The sequence below is a fragment of the Suricata suricatta genome, chromosome 7 (genome assembly GCF_006229205.1).
Source record: "Suricata suricatta isolate VVHF042 chromosome 7, meerkat_22Aug2017_6uvM2_HiC, whole genome shotgun sequence".
Lineage (NCBI taxonomy): Eukaryota > Metazoa > Chordata > Mammalia > Carnivora > Herpestidae > Suricata > Suricata suricatta.
This window is the reverse complement of record NC_043706.1, coordinates 104,718,078-104,734,885: the sequence shown is the minus strand read 5'-3', so window position 1 is coordinate 104,734,885 and position 16,808 is coordinate 104,718,078. Positions and strand designations below refer to the sequence as shown.

Sequence of the window (16,808 nt, the reverse complement as noted above, 5' to 3'; positions counted from 1 at the left end):
TGTAACTTTGGAAAAGCAATGAGGATAAGTACAAGATGAAATGTCCAGGAAAGTGAAGAGATTAGAATCAGACCAAAGGATGTGTTCTGTAACGGGCAGGTTCAGGCTTCATTCTCACCCTGTAATTTGTGTTGAATTGTAAGTGGAATGAGATCATCTTGGTAATTCACAACAGTGGGGTGAGAACAATTGGCATAGTTCCCACATGAGTAACAAATGCTAAGTGTGAATATAGTTACTGGTCTGTGATATAGTAAGAAAAAATTTCAATTTAAAAATAATAGAAGAGACACATGAAAGGAGTGTTCTTATAGTAAAGAAAAAGTCAATTAATATTTAGTTGCTTTTATTTGTTTCTACGGTATCAACAGCAAAACACAGGTTAAGTTTAATCAACTACACAAAGATATAAAGATTTCTCAAGTGAAAGTGATTTCCCTGTAAGGGGAGTAACATTACTTTAATTAGGCTTTCATATTCTGGAAACCATAGGTGAATTTAAAATTAAGAAGTCATAGTTGGTTGGGTAAACTAACTCAAAAGAGACTGAGGGTTAAATGCGGGGATAATGGATTTGTGTGTGTGTGTGTGTGTGTGTGTGTGTGTGTGTGTGTGTGTGTTTATTTGGAACTAGCAAATTCATGTGGCACAACTACATTCTTTTCATGTAGATTGGTCTTCATGAAAAGTCAATTTATGATTGGATTGCTGAGCAGTTATGAGACAGTTATATATGATTGAAATATTTAATGGCACTAGATTCTAAGAGTTTAGGGATATTTGACTCAAGTCTTTCACCATATACATGTCAATATCTGATGATCATTGTAATTTTGTCTTCTGTTTTCATGCTAAATAACTCTTTTCAGATTGGGCTTTCCATATATTTTGCATTTGATTGCATTTGAGTTCCTTAAACATTCCAATGAGATTATACCCAGAATGCTTTATTAGAGTTTTGGGTGTTTCCCATATTTTCAATTAGAAAGGTAAACCATTTTTTGGTTCCTTCCATAGATAACTAACCTTATTAAACAATTGTGGATTTTACTAGCTTAACTCTGAGAGGCCATCTTCTTTCCCTAATTTCCAGAGCTTGGAATAGCACATCTTCTTTCTAGGCTTCACTTACAAACTTTATTTTTGGTCACACAGCAACCTCTCAAGTGGAATTTGAGTGGGAAGAAAAAGTAAATACTTTATCTCATTTAATTAATAGAAATATGTGATTTTTTTGCATTATACTACTAAAATATCCTTGTATACCCCAAACCAATATATCTATATAATGTGAAGTAATAAAAATGCAAATGTTAATAACTAAAAGTATATCCATCCATAAAGCTAATAGTGGTACCATTTTTGACCTATGGAACCCAAGCTGGGAAGCAGATTTGGGGGAAATATGATTAATTGTATTTTGAATGTGTTCTCTTTTGCATTCCTTAAAGATATCTGAGGATTTTCCAGGAGATAGCTCTGAATGCAAATGAGGGAGTAGTTATTGATAGTAGCATATAAGTCCCAAGGATCAAGCAAGAATAGAAACTGTTTCTTGAGTTTAACAGTTTCTGTCATTGCTGACTACATGAAAATGGTTTCTCTTGGACATACAGCCGAAACCGGATTTCAGTAAGTGGAAGAATGAGTGGAATATGTTTAAACAGAGTGTAGAGGAGATTCTTTCATGATGTTTGTGAAGGGGAGGAAAGAGAGGACCAGACTGCTGCTGTACAGAAGCTGAAGAGAGGTTACTTTCTGTTTTGTTTATTTTGCGTTTTTATGGAAGAGACTTGGGCATGTTTAAATGCTGAATAAAAGCCTACAGTAGAGGTTGAAGATACTGCAAACAGTACCTTACAAAAGTAACATCACAAATATTTACAGATTAAATGAGTTTATGTCACTTTACTCATTACCCAAATCTAAAACAAAATTGTGATGTTTCCTGAGGGATAGTTTAAAAAACACACACAAACAAGTAGTGGTGAATGTGATAAGCTCAGGAGGGTCACGTAGTGGGGTTACTAGTCTTATTGTGCAAGTGGCAGATCACCGCATCTTCTGCAGGTGGGACTGTGTGCTTCTCCTGGCTTGCAAAGCTCAGTGAGCCCAGGGAACGAAAATCAGGAGCAGAGCTCTGTGCTGGCTCTGGCAGCGGACTCCTCTTTTTTCTCAGTTTGCCATATGTACCAAGATGATTTTCATCCACCTTGGGTAGTTTATCTAAAGAAGCCTACAAATTCATACCTTTGATTTTCTAAAGAGCAACTACCCATATTTAAGGAGCCAAACACAAATACATGAAGATGCATAAAGGAAACAGAATTCAAGAACAGCTAACTCTAAGTCAAATTATAACTTTGCAAAAAGAAGTCATGCGAAAACTTTGAAAAGAAAGCATTCAGAGAGAGAGAGAGTTAATAATGAATGAAGGCTGAAAAGACCTTGCTCAGTTTATAACATTTTTATATTAGAAAACTTCTGAAAAGCTAAAGATGGTTCGCTATAGGTGAAGCTGTGTGTCTATAAGTGAAAACTGAGAAAAAATCTGTTTAGTCTAAAAAATAAGGGTATATTTAACTTGCTAAATATAATAAAATTTTTAATAATAAAATAAATTCTTAGGAGGAGCTGAAGTTGGATATGTTAAAAAAGAAATAATAGGTCCAAAATAGAGTCACCTGTGCTAAGTTCAATGAATGAAGTCACCTTTGCCAAACCAAGACTTAATCTTAAACTAATTGTAGTTTCAGCCTCACCCAGGAGTGGAATTTTAAACCAATCTACAATTTCCTGATCAATACTAATAGAGGTAATCTGCATGATAGACCCTATCCCTTCCCCCCTCAAAAGGTGACCTGACCTGAAATAATCCTTTCTCTCTGTCCCTATCCACTTTTGCTTGTAAGAGGCTTCCATTTTTAAAAATCCTTTGTTTAATATTTACTTATTTTTTGATACTACACTTGATCCTAGCCAAAAGGCCGAGAAGCGATTATTTATTTTTTGATAGAAAGAGACCAAGAGCAAGACAGGGGCAGAGAAAGAAAGGGAGACACAGAATCCAAAGCAGGCTCCAGGCTCTGAGCTGTCAGCACAAAGCTTGGCACTGGGCTCAAACTTACAAACCTAGACTGAAGTCGGTGCTCAACTGACTGAGCCACTCAAACGCCCTGATCAGTGATCTTTAATGATACTTTTATAATTATTTTGGTGTGTCATGAGCCACACCCACAGATGATGGCAAACTTAATCGATAAGTGTTGTGTGGTTCTGACTGCTCCACTGACCAGCCATTCCCCCATCTCTGCTTCTCCTTGGACTTCTCTAATCCCCGAGACATAGCAATATTAAAATTAGGCCAATTAATAACCCTGCAAAGGCCTTTAAGTGTTCAAGTGAACGGAAGCATCATCCATTACTCATTTTAAATCGAATGCTAGAAATAACTGAGTTTAGTGAGGAAGGCATATCAAAAGCTAGGAGAAGCCAAAAGCAAGACCTCTTATCCCAAACAGCAAAATTGTGAATATGAAGGAAAAGTTCTTAAAGGAAATGAAAAATGCGAGTATACTCCAGTGAACATACCAATGTTAAGAAAGCAAAACAGCCTTATTGCTGATACGGAGAAAGTTTCTGGGGTCTGCATAGAAGATCAAAGCAGCCACAACATTTCCTTAAGCCAAAGCATAGGCCAGAGGGAGGCTCTAAATCTTTTCGATTCTGTGAAGGCTGAGAGAGATAAGGAAGCTGTAGAAGAAAAGTTTGAATCTAGCAGCAGTTGGTTCATAAGGTTGAAGGAATGAAGCCATTCCCATAACAGGAAAGGACAAGGTGTAGCATCAAGTGTTGATGCAGGAGCTGTAGCAAGTTACCCAGATCTAGCTAAGACAATTAATGAGGGTGACTACATCACACAACAGATTTTCAATGGAGACAAAATAGTCTTATAAAGCTAGAAAGGAGAAGTCCGTGCCTGATTTCAAGGCTTCAAAGGACAGATTGATTCCTGTTAGAGGCTAATGTAGTTGGTGACTTTAAGCTGAAGCCAATGTTTATTTAACGTCTCAGAATCCTAGGACACCTCCCCTTTTTAAAGTGTATTTATTTATTTTGAGAGAGAGAGAGAGAGAGAGAGAGAGAGAGAGAGAATGCACATGCCTGAGTGGGGGAGGGGCAGTGAAAGAGGAAGAGAAATAATCCAAAGGAGGCTCCATGCTATAAGTACAGAGCCGGATGCTTGGTTCAGTCTCACACACTGTGAGATCATGACCTGAGCCAAAATCAAAAATACAACATTTAATCAACTGAGCCACCCAGGCACACCTGAAAATCCCAGTACCATTAAGAATGATGTTAAATCTACCCTGCCCGTGCTTCATAAATGGAAAAACAAGGCCTAGATGACAGCACATCTATTTACAACATGCTTTACTGAAAATTTTAAGCCCACTGTCGAGACCTACTGGTCAGAAGAAAGTTTCCTTTTAAAATATTACTATTCATTGACAATGCATCTAGTAACCCAAGAGCTCTGATGGAGATGTACAACAAGATTAATGTTGTTTCATGCCTGCTAACACAGTATTGATTCTGTAGCCCATGGACCAAGAAGTAACTTCAACTTTCAATTCTTATTATTTAAGAAATACATCTCATGTGGCCCTGGATGGCTCAGTCAGTCAAGCCTCTTACTCTTGATTTCAGCTCAGGTCATGATCTCATGGTTTGTGAGTTTGAGCCCCATATTGGGCTCTGCACTGACAGTACAGAGCTTGGTTGGGATTGTATCTCTCCTCTTTCTCTGGTCCTTCCCCTGCATGCACACTCTCTTTCTCTCTCTCTCTCTCTCTCAAAATAAAGAATAAACTTAAAAAAAATACATCTCGGCGACTTCCCTGACTCCCCACTCCCAGAGTCACGGAACCTCGCCCAGGAATCGCAGATCCCAATAAAGGCTTTCTTGGCTCCAAAAAAAAAAACAAACAAAAAAAACATCTCATAGGGCTATAGCTGGTATAGATTGTGATTCTTCTGATAGGTCTGGTCAAAGTAAATTGAAAGCCTTCTGGAAAGAATTCACCATTCTAGATGCCATAAAGAACATTAGTGTTTCATGAGAAGAGGTCAAAACATCAACATTCATAGGAATTTGGAAGAAGTTGATTCCAGCCCTCATAGATGACTTTGAGGGGTTCAGGACTTTAGGGAGGAAGTCACTGTGGTAGCAGGAGAAGTAGAATTACAAGTGGATCCTGAAGATATGTCTGAGTTGTTGCAATCTCATGATGAAACTTAGAACAGATGGGGAGGTGCTTCTTATGGATGAGCAAAGAAAGTGGTTGAGATAGAAACTTCTCTTTAGGAAGATGCTGTGAAAACTGTTAAAATGAAGACAAAGGATTTGGAATACTACGTAAATTTAGTTGATAGAGCAACATCAGGATTTGAAAAGATTGGCTCCAATTTTGAAGGAACTGATACTGTGGGTAAAATACTGTCAAAAAAAGCACATGCTACAGAGAAATCATTCAAGAAAGGAGGAGCAAATAATATGGCAAACTTCCTTGTTGTCTTATTTTAAGAAACTGCCACAGCCACTCCAACCATGAACAACCACCATCCTGATCCGTCAGCAGTGATCGACATCAAGGCAAGACCCTCTAGCAGCAAAAGGTAATGACTCTGAAAGCTCAGAAGATGATTAGCATTTTTAGAAGTATTTTGATTGAGGTATGTATATTAATTTTTAGATATAATGCTATTGCACACTTAATAGTTTACAACATAGTATAAACTTTTATATACACCAGGAAAGCAAAAAAAATTCATTTGATTTTTTTATTGTGATATTTGCTTTATTATAGTGGTCTGGAACCAAACTTGCAATATCTCTGAGGTATGCCTGTATAGATGCATACTATCTTTACTAAATCTGTCCATTAAAAAAGATTAAGGCAATGATATCTACAGAACAACTTGAAAAAATGATTCTGGGACTGGGGTCAGCAGACTTAAATATGAGACTTGATCATCTTGTGGTGCCAGAAAGTAAAGAATTGCTCAGGAAATAACAGAGATATGTACGAAGGACACAGGAGCTAGCTTGAAAGGGTAATCACGGCCAAATTTGAGACAGTTTGACTATCAAAATTCAGACTGTGACAAATGAATCTAACTGTGTTACAAACATAGGACATAGCCTCTCTGAAGTCAGTGCAGAAAGAGGAGCTGACCTAAATAACTTTGGAACACAAAATTTTGATTGGAGATCATCAAGCTAAAGACAAAGGAACTGTGCATGAATATTGTACTCTGGTTTGTGAATTTGTTTTTCACTAGAGTGTGGTTTAACAATTCCGAAAGTATGTTACTTCTGTACTAGGGTTGAACAAATAAACAAATTAACGTTAGATTATGGAAGCCACGTTTCTCACTGCCAGAGAAAGAAAATGCAATCAAGTGGAGAAGTCTAGAATGAACCATGTGGTACTAAGTTAGAGTTGAGACATCAGTATGAACACATGTTTAGGTTTCTAGATACATGGAAAATAAATCGATATATAGATGATGATAGATTGATAAATGATAGATGGATAATTTTAGATATATGTATATATATCAACTAATATACATGCATATATCCTTTAGCACTGTTCACTAGAAGCAATGATATCCCCAATAGCAACTGGGAAATTTGCAACCAGATCTTGGTTTTTAATGCCATTCTCAACAGAAGGAGAAACGGCTTTTCTAAGACTAGGACAAAGAAAACAGAGCATGTTTAGGACAAGAAAGTAAATAAATGCTCAAGAAAACCCACAAAAGAATACAAGTTTGTCAAAACACATGGGAGCCAATGTGAAAGAGATAGAAACCCTTTGGCCAAAGCTGAATAATTTGAGCAACACAATAAATACCATTTTATTGGATTATAACCCAAATTATAAAATAAATATACAAGAGTTCATAGTGATCTCAGTAACTGAAGAAAGAAAGAGATAAATTCTCTTTATAGAGGAATTAGAAAAAATATATGTAGATATTTCCCTCCTGAGAATGCAGGCTAATCCCCTCTCTCCCTCTATATGAGCTGGATTTAATGATACTTCCAAAGAATAGAACATGGAAAGGGAAAATTGGTAATTTTACAGTGGAAAGAATCAACAAAGACTATATTAACTAGGTCATCAAGGCTAATAGCATCAATGATAAATTATGCTAGTATCATACACTCCCTCATTTAATGTGATACTGTTGATAAGGAAGAAACATCATTTTTCTTAGGAAATGCACACTGATAATTCAGTGGCAAAGGGGTATTTTTAACATTCTATTACATGGTTCAGAAAAACACACACATCACATATGTGTGTACATATATGTATATATGTAGGTATGTATACATACACACACACACACACAGAAAATGACAAAGAAAACATAGTAAATATTAACCGTTGGTGAATTAGGATGATAGAGCTATTGAAATTCATTTACTATTCTTGCAACTTTCCTGAAGTTTTAATGTTTTTAAATAAAGAGTTAACAAAATTTAAAAGTAACATTTTTTATTATTACAGGATCAATCAATATATGGTCATGTGAAATAATTTTTGAGAAACAAAACCAAAAATTTTAAAAACAAGAATAATACCCATAGATTATGAACATTTCATACTTTCAAGATGCATTTACTTTTTTTAGAGAAACCATATTAGACAAATTAATGTTTAATCTACTTTTTTCCTATATTGTAAATATTTTGTCATATCATTATAGTTCTACTATTTTAATCACTGAGTGGGATTTCATTATAGGATTATTTACCCAATTCCCTAATGCTACTTACTCAGATTGTTGACATTTCAGCATAATAACCAACACTGATGTGGAACATATTTGCAGCTAAATCTTTTTAGCTATATAAATCTTTTTTGAATATAATTTTCTACCAGCTATCGATTTTTTGTTAAAAAATATCTATACATAGAAAAAAATTCCAACAACACCTAGGGGATCTACCAACCCTAGTTCCCTAATTCCATCCTATGGATGTCATGACTATAAATGTATTGTTTTTAGTTCTGGTGGTTCCATTATAACTTTAAATCACAGAGCCCTTTTTGTCTATTTACTTCCAGCTATGAAAAGTGAGAGAATTAATGCGCTTAAATCACCACCCACCTTCCTTCTCCCTCTCTACTTTAAAAATTATACTATAATCTTGGATTTATTATTAGTCAACATGAACCATAAGCCAGGCACTATATTAAAAAAAAAAAAAAAGGAAGAGTATCAGAGAAAGAATAAAGGTAAAATAAAAATATTTTATTTTCGGGGCCTGGGTGGCTCAGTCGAGTAAGCCGCTGACTTCTGCTCAGGTCATGATCTTGTGGTTCCTATGTTCATGCCTTGGGTCGGACTCTGTGCTGACAGCTTGGAGCCTGGGGCCTGCTTTGGATTCTGTGTCTCCTTCTCTCTCTGCCCCTCCCCCGCTTGTTCTCTGCCTCCCTCTCTCTCAAAAATAAATAAACGTTAAAAATATTTTAAAATCTATTTTATTTTTCTTATTCTTAATTGATCAATAGAGAACTGTTCAAAATAATAAGAGTAACAATGTATTGGGTGATTATACTATGTGGATTAAGAATAGGAGACAGAAACTGAGAATATTCTGGATTTATTTATTTATTTATTTTGAGAGATAGAGAGAGAGAGCATGGAAGCAGGCTCCACACAGTAAGCACAGAGCCTGATGAGGGGCTCAGACTCATGAACCATGAGATCATGACCTGAGCTATAATCAAGAGTTGGATGCTCAATCAACTGAATACTCTAAGACATGTGCAGTATCCATGAAACACGGATTACTTAAAGATGGACTTACTTTGCTATAGGTGTATATTGCAAAGTTTAGGGCAACTACTAAAAATGTTTTAAGAAGTATAATTGATATAATAAGAGAACAGAGAAAATGGAATCGTGTAAAATGCTCAGTTAATACCAGAGAAAACAGAAAAAAAAATAGATGACAGAAAAGAAACAAGGAACAAGGACAATGAATACGGTAGATATTTTTCTCCCACGTGCTCAGTAACAGAGCAATCTGCTGTAGGGTGGTGCAATGATTACCTTTTCTTCTGTTTGGATCCCTTGGGTCACCAGCTGCCAAGGATTCTGATACTTAGAAGCTGTCCTGCTGCTGGTGATTAGGAAAGTGGAGAGAATGTATTATATTGAGTTATGTGTATCTTAAGGCTGCAGTGAGCTAACATCTTGTAGGAGTTTTGGTGAAACTCTCCTTTCAGTTTTTATCCCCCAACCCTTCTTTCCAGGAAAAAGGCACAAATTCATGGAAACTGGGCCAAATGATTGTCTGAAGGGCAGACACATTTGTTTCTCAGAATCACTGGCCTTTCTTTCACCTTCTGACATAAAAGCCTTAAATCAAGTTCTATTTATTTGTTCTGATAAATCCTTATACATGGTGGGAAGCACTGGTGACCGACATGAATACAACCAGTTCCTGCCCTCAGTAACCTCACATTCTAGCAGAGAAGGTAGAGAACAGGAATAGACACCATTATGTGATAGTGTAATAGATGCTGGGACAGAAGGAAATACACAGTAGAGCACAGAGTAGAAGTAACCCAGACTGCAGAGGCTATCTCGGAAAGATAGGATGACCACGATAAGTTTTGAAAGGTGGCAAAGTTTAATTAGGTGAAGAAACACATCATAATAGACAATGGGAACATGTTCAGGAAAATGGAGGTGGGAGAGAGCCGAGAGCCTGACATTTTCAGGGCTGTATTAACACTCTTAGGGTAATTTCTCTTTTTTAAATTTTTTGTTTTAAGTTTATCTATTTATTTTGAGGGAGAGATCAAGCAGCAGAGGGGCAAAGAGAGAGGGAGAAAGAGAGGGAGAGAATCCCAAGCAAGCTCCATACTGTCAGTGCGGATGCGGGGCTTGAACTCACAAACTGTGAAATCATGACCCAAGCTGAAATCAAGAGTTGGATTTGACTGAGCCAGCCTGGCACCCCTAGGATAATATTTTTTTAAGTTTCCCTGGTTATTTTACAATGTGACTACTGTCTGGGACTGCACCTCAATCTACCAGACATCTATAAAGCAAAAGCTAATAATTAAAGTACTAAGTGGAATCATGTCTGAAGAAAAATCATTCTTAAAGCATTGCTAAAAAGAAAATACAAGAAATAAAATGAGGAAGAAGAAAAGAGACAATACCTAACTCCCTTCCCCACCAAATGTCAGGAGGTAGGTGTTTGGCTCTGGGTCAAGAAGTGGCCTTGGAAGATGGTATACAACCCGGTATATCATGCAGAAAATATTTGCACTAGCATATTTGTGACCTGAGAAATGCCAATACCTGGAAAGTTAAAATATGAGAAAATATAAGACTTTGTGAGCAACTGTCAAAAATGACAGGTGCTAGCTTTCCTAACATGATTCGATTCAGTGAGTTCTCATCCTCGGCTGCAAAAACAACTCCAGAAATTATCCAATGATCTGACCTCCTTGGTTGGCCTTGGTCATTGGGCAGACATAACATGCAGGATGTTTGGCAGTAAGAAGAGGGTCAGTTGTATTTTTAAAGCTCATGCTTTAGGGTCCCACATTTCAGTGTCCAAAGAAAATCTAGCTAATTTTTCTTTAATTTTTGTCTACCTTTTGTTTACTATTAATAAATAGTGTCCTATGCTGAGTTGAGAAATCAGCCAGTGATCCCTAAGCAGACTTCAATTTCAAAATCTATCATACTTCATCTTACGAACAAGTTAAACAAGTTGCAATCCTGACAATATGTACCAACAGCAATAAATTGTAAAATTATCATGTCAAGGAAAGCACGTCAAGACCATAGTATAACTAGTCATCTAAAGTTCTCTCTGCAAATGAGCCTACATCTCAAAGGAAAGGATTTTTTAGAGTGTCAATGAAAATGCATACTCTTAATTCCTTGCCTTTCCTTTCTACTCCTCTAACACTTGATCAAGATTACTAAATCAGTAAAATGTTTTTGAACTTTTACCTTGATTTCATAAACATTATTATCTCTAGCTTCCCATCTTCTCACTTTTCCCCTGGATTCAATTCAGAAGTCAGCAAAGTGTTCTCTCCTGCTGCTTGAATCACAGCAACTGCCATTCACAGCTGTTCTTTTCTTTTGCCTTATGTCCAGGTGATTTAGTACAAAATAATTTATTTCCTCAATGTAACTTTGAACAAAATGAAGGTATTGAGTAGATACGGTTTCTTTTTTTAAAAAGATGTTTAATGTTTATTTATTTTTGAAAGAGACAGAGAGAGAACTGAGAAGAGGCAGAGAGAAAGAGGACACAGAATCTGAAACAGGCTCTGAGCAGTCAGCACAGAGCCTGACATGGGGCTTAAACTCATGAACCATGAGATAATGACCTGAGCTGAAGTCAGACTCTTAAACAACTGAGCCCCACAGACACCCTGAGTAGATTTGGTTTCTAAATATGTTTTCAGAAAGGTTTTATGTGGAAAAAAATTAAAAATAATACATTGTGCCAGAAATTAATGGTTTTATATAAGTTTTTTATGTCTGGTAAGAACCCACGACCCAAGCCTTTGGAAATAGACATACCTGTTTTGTTTTTAAAAAGTTAAAAGGATCTAAGGTAGCATCAGGAAAAATAAGTAGATAAGAACATTTAATAAAAAAAGATTTCAAAATCCTAGACTGAACTCTAACATACCCTTCTAGATAAGAAAAGCTATACCGAAATTAACATAACCTTTATGAGCCCATTATAACATAATACTAGACATAATTCAGTAAAACAGACTTGATGGACCAGAACTGACTCTATTATATGTAAATTATAATATAATATAGGAAGCATCACGAATCAATGAAAAACAGATGGACAATGCAAAAAATTACATTGGCCAAAAAATTCAATGTCATAGGAAGGATGAAAACAGACAATTCGAGACTTAGGAGACACAACAAAATGCAGCATATGGACTTTGGTCTCAGATGCAAAGAAATCAATTGTAAAAAGGCACCCCTGAATTCTAAGGAAAATCTGAATGTGAACTGTGTGTAAGTTAATATTAAGAAATTATTTTTAATTTTGTTTCATGGGATGCAAGCATGGTAATTATATGTATCCATTTTGACAGAGAGAGAGAGAGTGAGAGAGAGCGAGCGCGCACACGAGCATGGGAGGGGCAGAAAGAGAAGGAGAGAATCCCAAGCAGACTCTGCACTGACAGCAGGGCTCAATCTCACAAACTATGAGATCATGACCTGAGCTGAAATCAAGAGTCAGTGGCTTAACTGACTGAACCACCAGGAACCGTGGTAATTATATATTTTTTAAAAAGGTGTCTTTCTCAGAGAAAAATACTAGATTATTTATGGTGAAATGACCAGGTCTCTGGGATTTGTTTTCAAATATTGCAGATTAAAGAACAAAAGAAGGGGAGGAGAGGAGAGTTGAGATAAGGAATACAGAATGGTCATTGGTGAAGTATGAGAATTCATCATATTGTTCTTGCTATTTTCCTACACTTTTGAAAATTTCTGTAGCAAAAATTTATTTAAAAAAACACTGGAATCAGTTCTTCAGATAAAATCTCACATCATAGTAGAAAAAAAAAAAAGACAATGTATTTTTCTGGAGGAAGAGAGAAGACAGTGCTACAATCTCCTAGCTCTTCACCCTTTCCCAAGAGAGCCCCCGACGTCTCCATGGACCAGGGTTTGAAAACTGCTGCAGCTCCCGAGGCTAATAGCAGAGGCTCTTTCCAAGCACCAGAGTTTGAGCTGACTGTTTCCATCCCACAGCTGACCTGTTTATAGGGATACACGCCGCACTGTACTCACCTCCCGGTACCACCGCCTCCTCCCACCTACTCAGGTGGTGATCTTCCTTGCAGTCACGGGGACCTTACTGCTGCTTCCCTGTTCTTAATGACTCAGCACTTGGTAAATATGCCCCCTCATCTTTTGATCTGGTGTCCTTGAGGGTAGAATATTTCACCATAGCACCCACCATAATTTTCATAAAGGACTGTTAAATTGGAAAGAAAATAATGTTGGAGGCAATTGGTCATCTATTCAGAAAATACAGTATATGCCATAATATACATTTATCAAAATTTCAGAAGCAATAATTAGAGTCAAATGTAAAGTAAAAATAAGTTAAGATAAAATTGTAGTTGAATATCAAATCTGTGTGGAACATAGAATTTTGTGATCTTTAAAGTCAAGATCAAAATTTTTTACTATACAGAGTCTAAGAAACTTCATACCAACAGCATACCAATGTTTTAAAGTTTAAAATCACATAATGAGCTAGAAAAAGAGCTACAGTGAAAAAAAACCAAGTGGTTAAACTTTTTATTACAAAAAGAGCTTTAAAAACACTAAGACCACAAAAGAACAAAAGGCAAATGTCATAAACAGTCATTTTATATGAGAAAATACCATAGGCGTATCTATATAAATATAGATACTATTAATGTCTCTATTAATTTAAAAAATGTAAAATAGTGAGCTTTACCCATTAAAACAGTACTAAAAATGTATCAAATATAATTCGTGCTAGGTTCAAAAAAGCTTTATTTTTTAAAAGTTTTTAAAAAATTTATTTTGAGAGAGAGAAAGCACGAGCACACATGCAGGATAGGGGCAGAGAGAGGGAGAGAGAGAAACCCAAGAAGGGTCTGCACTGTCAGCACAGAGTCTGATGCAGAGCTTGAACACACAAACTGTGAGAAACTGACCTCAGCCAAAGTCGAATGCTTAACCAACTGAGCCACTCAGGCTCAAAAAGCCTTTGAAACTTTGACTCTAATTCTTAAAATTTATCCTAAAGGAACAAATGTTAAATTTAAAAAAATAAACAATGGTGAGTACCTGGGTGGCTCAGTCAGTTGAGCGCCAACTTCGGCTCAGGTCGTGATTTCACAGTTTGTGGATTCGAGCCCCGCATCACACACTGTGCTGACACCTCAGAGCCTGGAGTCTGTTTCGGATTCTGTGTCTTCCTCTTTCTCTGACCCTCCCCTGCTCATGCTCTATTTCGATCTCTCTCTTTCAAATATAAGTAAACATTAAAAAATTTTTAACAATGAACAATGTTGTTCATTAAATGTTATTTATAATACCAAAAAATTTGGAAACAAACTACTGTTCAACAACAGAAAATTAATTAATAATGGCTCAAATGTTCAATGACATTTGAAATGATTCTGTTATGAAAAGGCAATCTACTGAATGGGAGAAGATATGTGCAAATGATATATTTGATAAGGGGTTAATATCCAAAATATATAAAGAGCTTAGACAAAGAAATAAATAAACCAATTAAAACATGGGCAGAGGAACTGAATAAACAATTTTCCAAAGAAGATACACAGATGGCCAACAGACACATGGAAGATGCTCTACATAATTAATCATCATCAAAATGCAAATCTAAATCACAATGAAATATTACCTCACACTTGTTACCATCACCTGTGTCAGGAAGGACGTGGAGTAAAGGGAAGCCTCGCATACTATTAGTGGAAATGTAAATTGGTGCAGCCACTGTGGGAAACAGTATGGAGGTTCCACAAACAATTAAATACCATATGATCCAGTAATCCCACTACTGGGTACCTACCCAAAGAAAATGAAAATACTAATTCAAAAAGATATGGGCACTCCTATGTTTTTGCAGCATTATCTATAATAGATAAATATGGAAGCAACCCAAGACTCAATGTATATAAATAGTTAAAGAAGTTGTGATGGATTTATGTATGAGATATTACTTGGCCATGAAAAAAATGAGATCTTGTCATTTGTGACAATGTAGTTGGACCTAGCAAGTATATTAAGTGAAATAAGTCAGACAAAGACAAATACTGAATAATTTCACTTATATGTAGAATCTAAAAAACAAAACAAAAGAATAAACAAACCAACAAAAAGCAGAAACAGACCTATAAATACAGAGAATAAACTGATGGTTGCCTGATAGGGAGAGGGGGTGGGGGGATGAGCAAAATGGGTGAAGGGGAGTGGGAAGTAACAGCCTTCCAGTTATGGAATGAGAAAGTCATGGGAAAAAAAGGTAGAGGTAGGAAATACAGTCAGTGACAGTATAATAGCATTGAACAGTGATGGATAGTGGCTACACTTACAGTAAGCAGAGTAAACCTGAAATAAATACTGTAAACCTGAAATAAATGTAACATTAGATGTCAACTGTGTTTCCATAATAAAAAAATTTAAAACTTAAGAGATTCTGCTAATGCAAAACTGCTTACATTTTATGGTTAAGTCTTAAAAAATTGAAGGATGTAGGTTTCCATATAAAACTGTCTCTAATAATTTCAAAATAAAGGCAAACCTATTTATAAACTCAAAAAATATTAAAACAAAATCTCTATATTTAGTCATTCTTTCCTTTGGATATTGAGATTATATGAGGGTTTATTTTTTCTTTTTAGTTTCTGTTAATTTTTTAATTTCTTTCAACTTTCTCTAATAAATTTTCATCACTTAAAATTTTGTTAAATATTTTTTGGAAAAGATATATGCTGTATTTATAGTGTGAACAACTATAGTTTAATAGGAAAGAATGACAAAGCAGTTGGGCAATCTAAGCTGTCCCTAGATCTTCACAGTGATATAGTGTGCTGTAATGAAGTTTATCTGGTCCTTTAATTACAGTGCTTTGCATCAAGCTGCTAGCTAGGCAGAAAGTGAAAAGGAATTGCTGAGTGCACATGAAGTAGAAGTCTCTGGCAGAGTTCTTCATCTTCTCTCAGACCTTATGAAAGATAACACTTTATGAAAAATAACACCAAGAACTGCCATCATAATCAAGACTTTTGATATCATGAGCCAAACATAATGTCAAACATATTAAGAACCATATGCTGATTATGGGGCATGGTGAAATATTTGAGATCTATTACATATGGGGAAAAGGACATCCTACTAACTAACATTTCTTCTTTTCATTTTAAATACATGGCTAGGATGTGTGTACAAGAATTGCAATATCGTTTGTAATAATGACATAGTAGGAAAAATTAAATACCCAATAACAGAGGAATAATTAAATAGTATACAGAATATTCATTCTGTGAAATGTTATAGAGCCATTAAAAATGAGGTAGGTCCATATAGTTCGACATGAAACTTTACCATAGAGAATAAATGATTCACAGCAGTATGTATATGTGTGTAACTTGGTAACTTTTAGGGGTGGATAATAAGGAACCTTCACTTTTTACATGCTTCTACCTTTGTTTGCATTTTGTGATGAAATGGCATTGTTTTTATAACTAAAGGAAAAGAAGGGGAGAAAGAGGAAAAGGAAGGAGGAGAAGGAGGAGGAATCAGCAGTAACTATACCAACAGCAGCAGCAGAACAGGGAAGGAAGGAAGAAGAGAAGGGAGGAAGAAAAAAGAAGAAGAACTTGGAGCTGCTGCCACCAGAGTCACGTCGGGCCATTCTCTAAACTTGGCTTTGGCTATTGAGAAAGAGTGTCACACTATAGCATTATCTTAGTGAAATCACTGTAAGCCAGGGTATGGTTCTGAAATTTTGCAACTTGAATGCCCATTTACCAAGAGCTGATCTATTCGTGAAAGGTGAGGCAAAAATTTTCTCCAAATATGAAGCAGATATAAAAACTCGGAATTAGAAATAGATGCAAGTATTGGACTGGAGCTTTATATTCTCTGATCAGCCTAGTCCCTTCTACAAGGCCATTTGGGACAGCAGAATAGTTTAC

The 16,808-nt window shown here is 36.0% G+C and overlaps 1 pseudogene; it reads right to left on the bottom strand.

The window, feature by feature from the left end:
* Positions 1 to 2,910: 2,910 nt before the first annotated feature.
* LOC115297215 lies at positions 2,911 to 2,999 on the bottom strand (annotated as a pseudogene).
* Between the last annotated feature and the right edge of the window lie 13,809 nt (positions 3,000 to 16,808).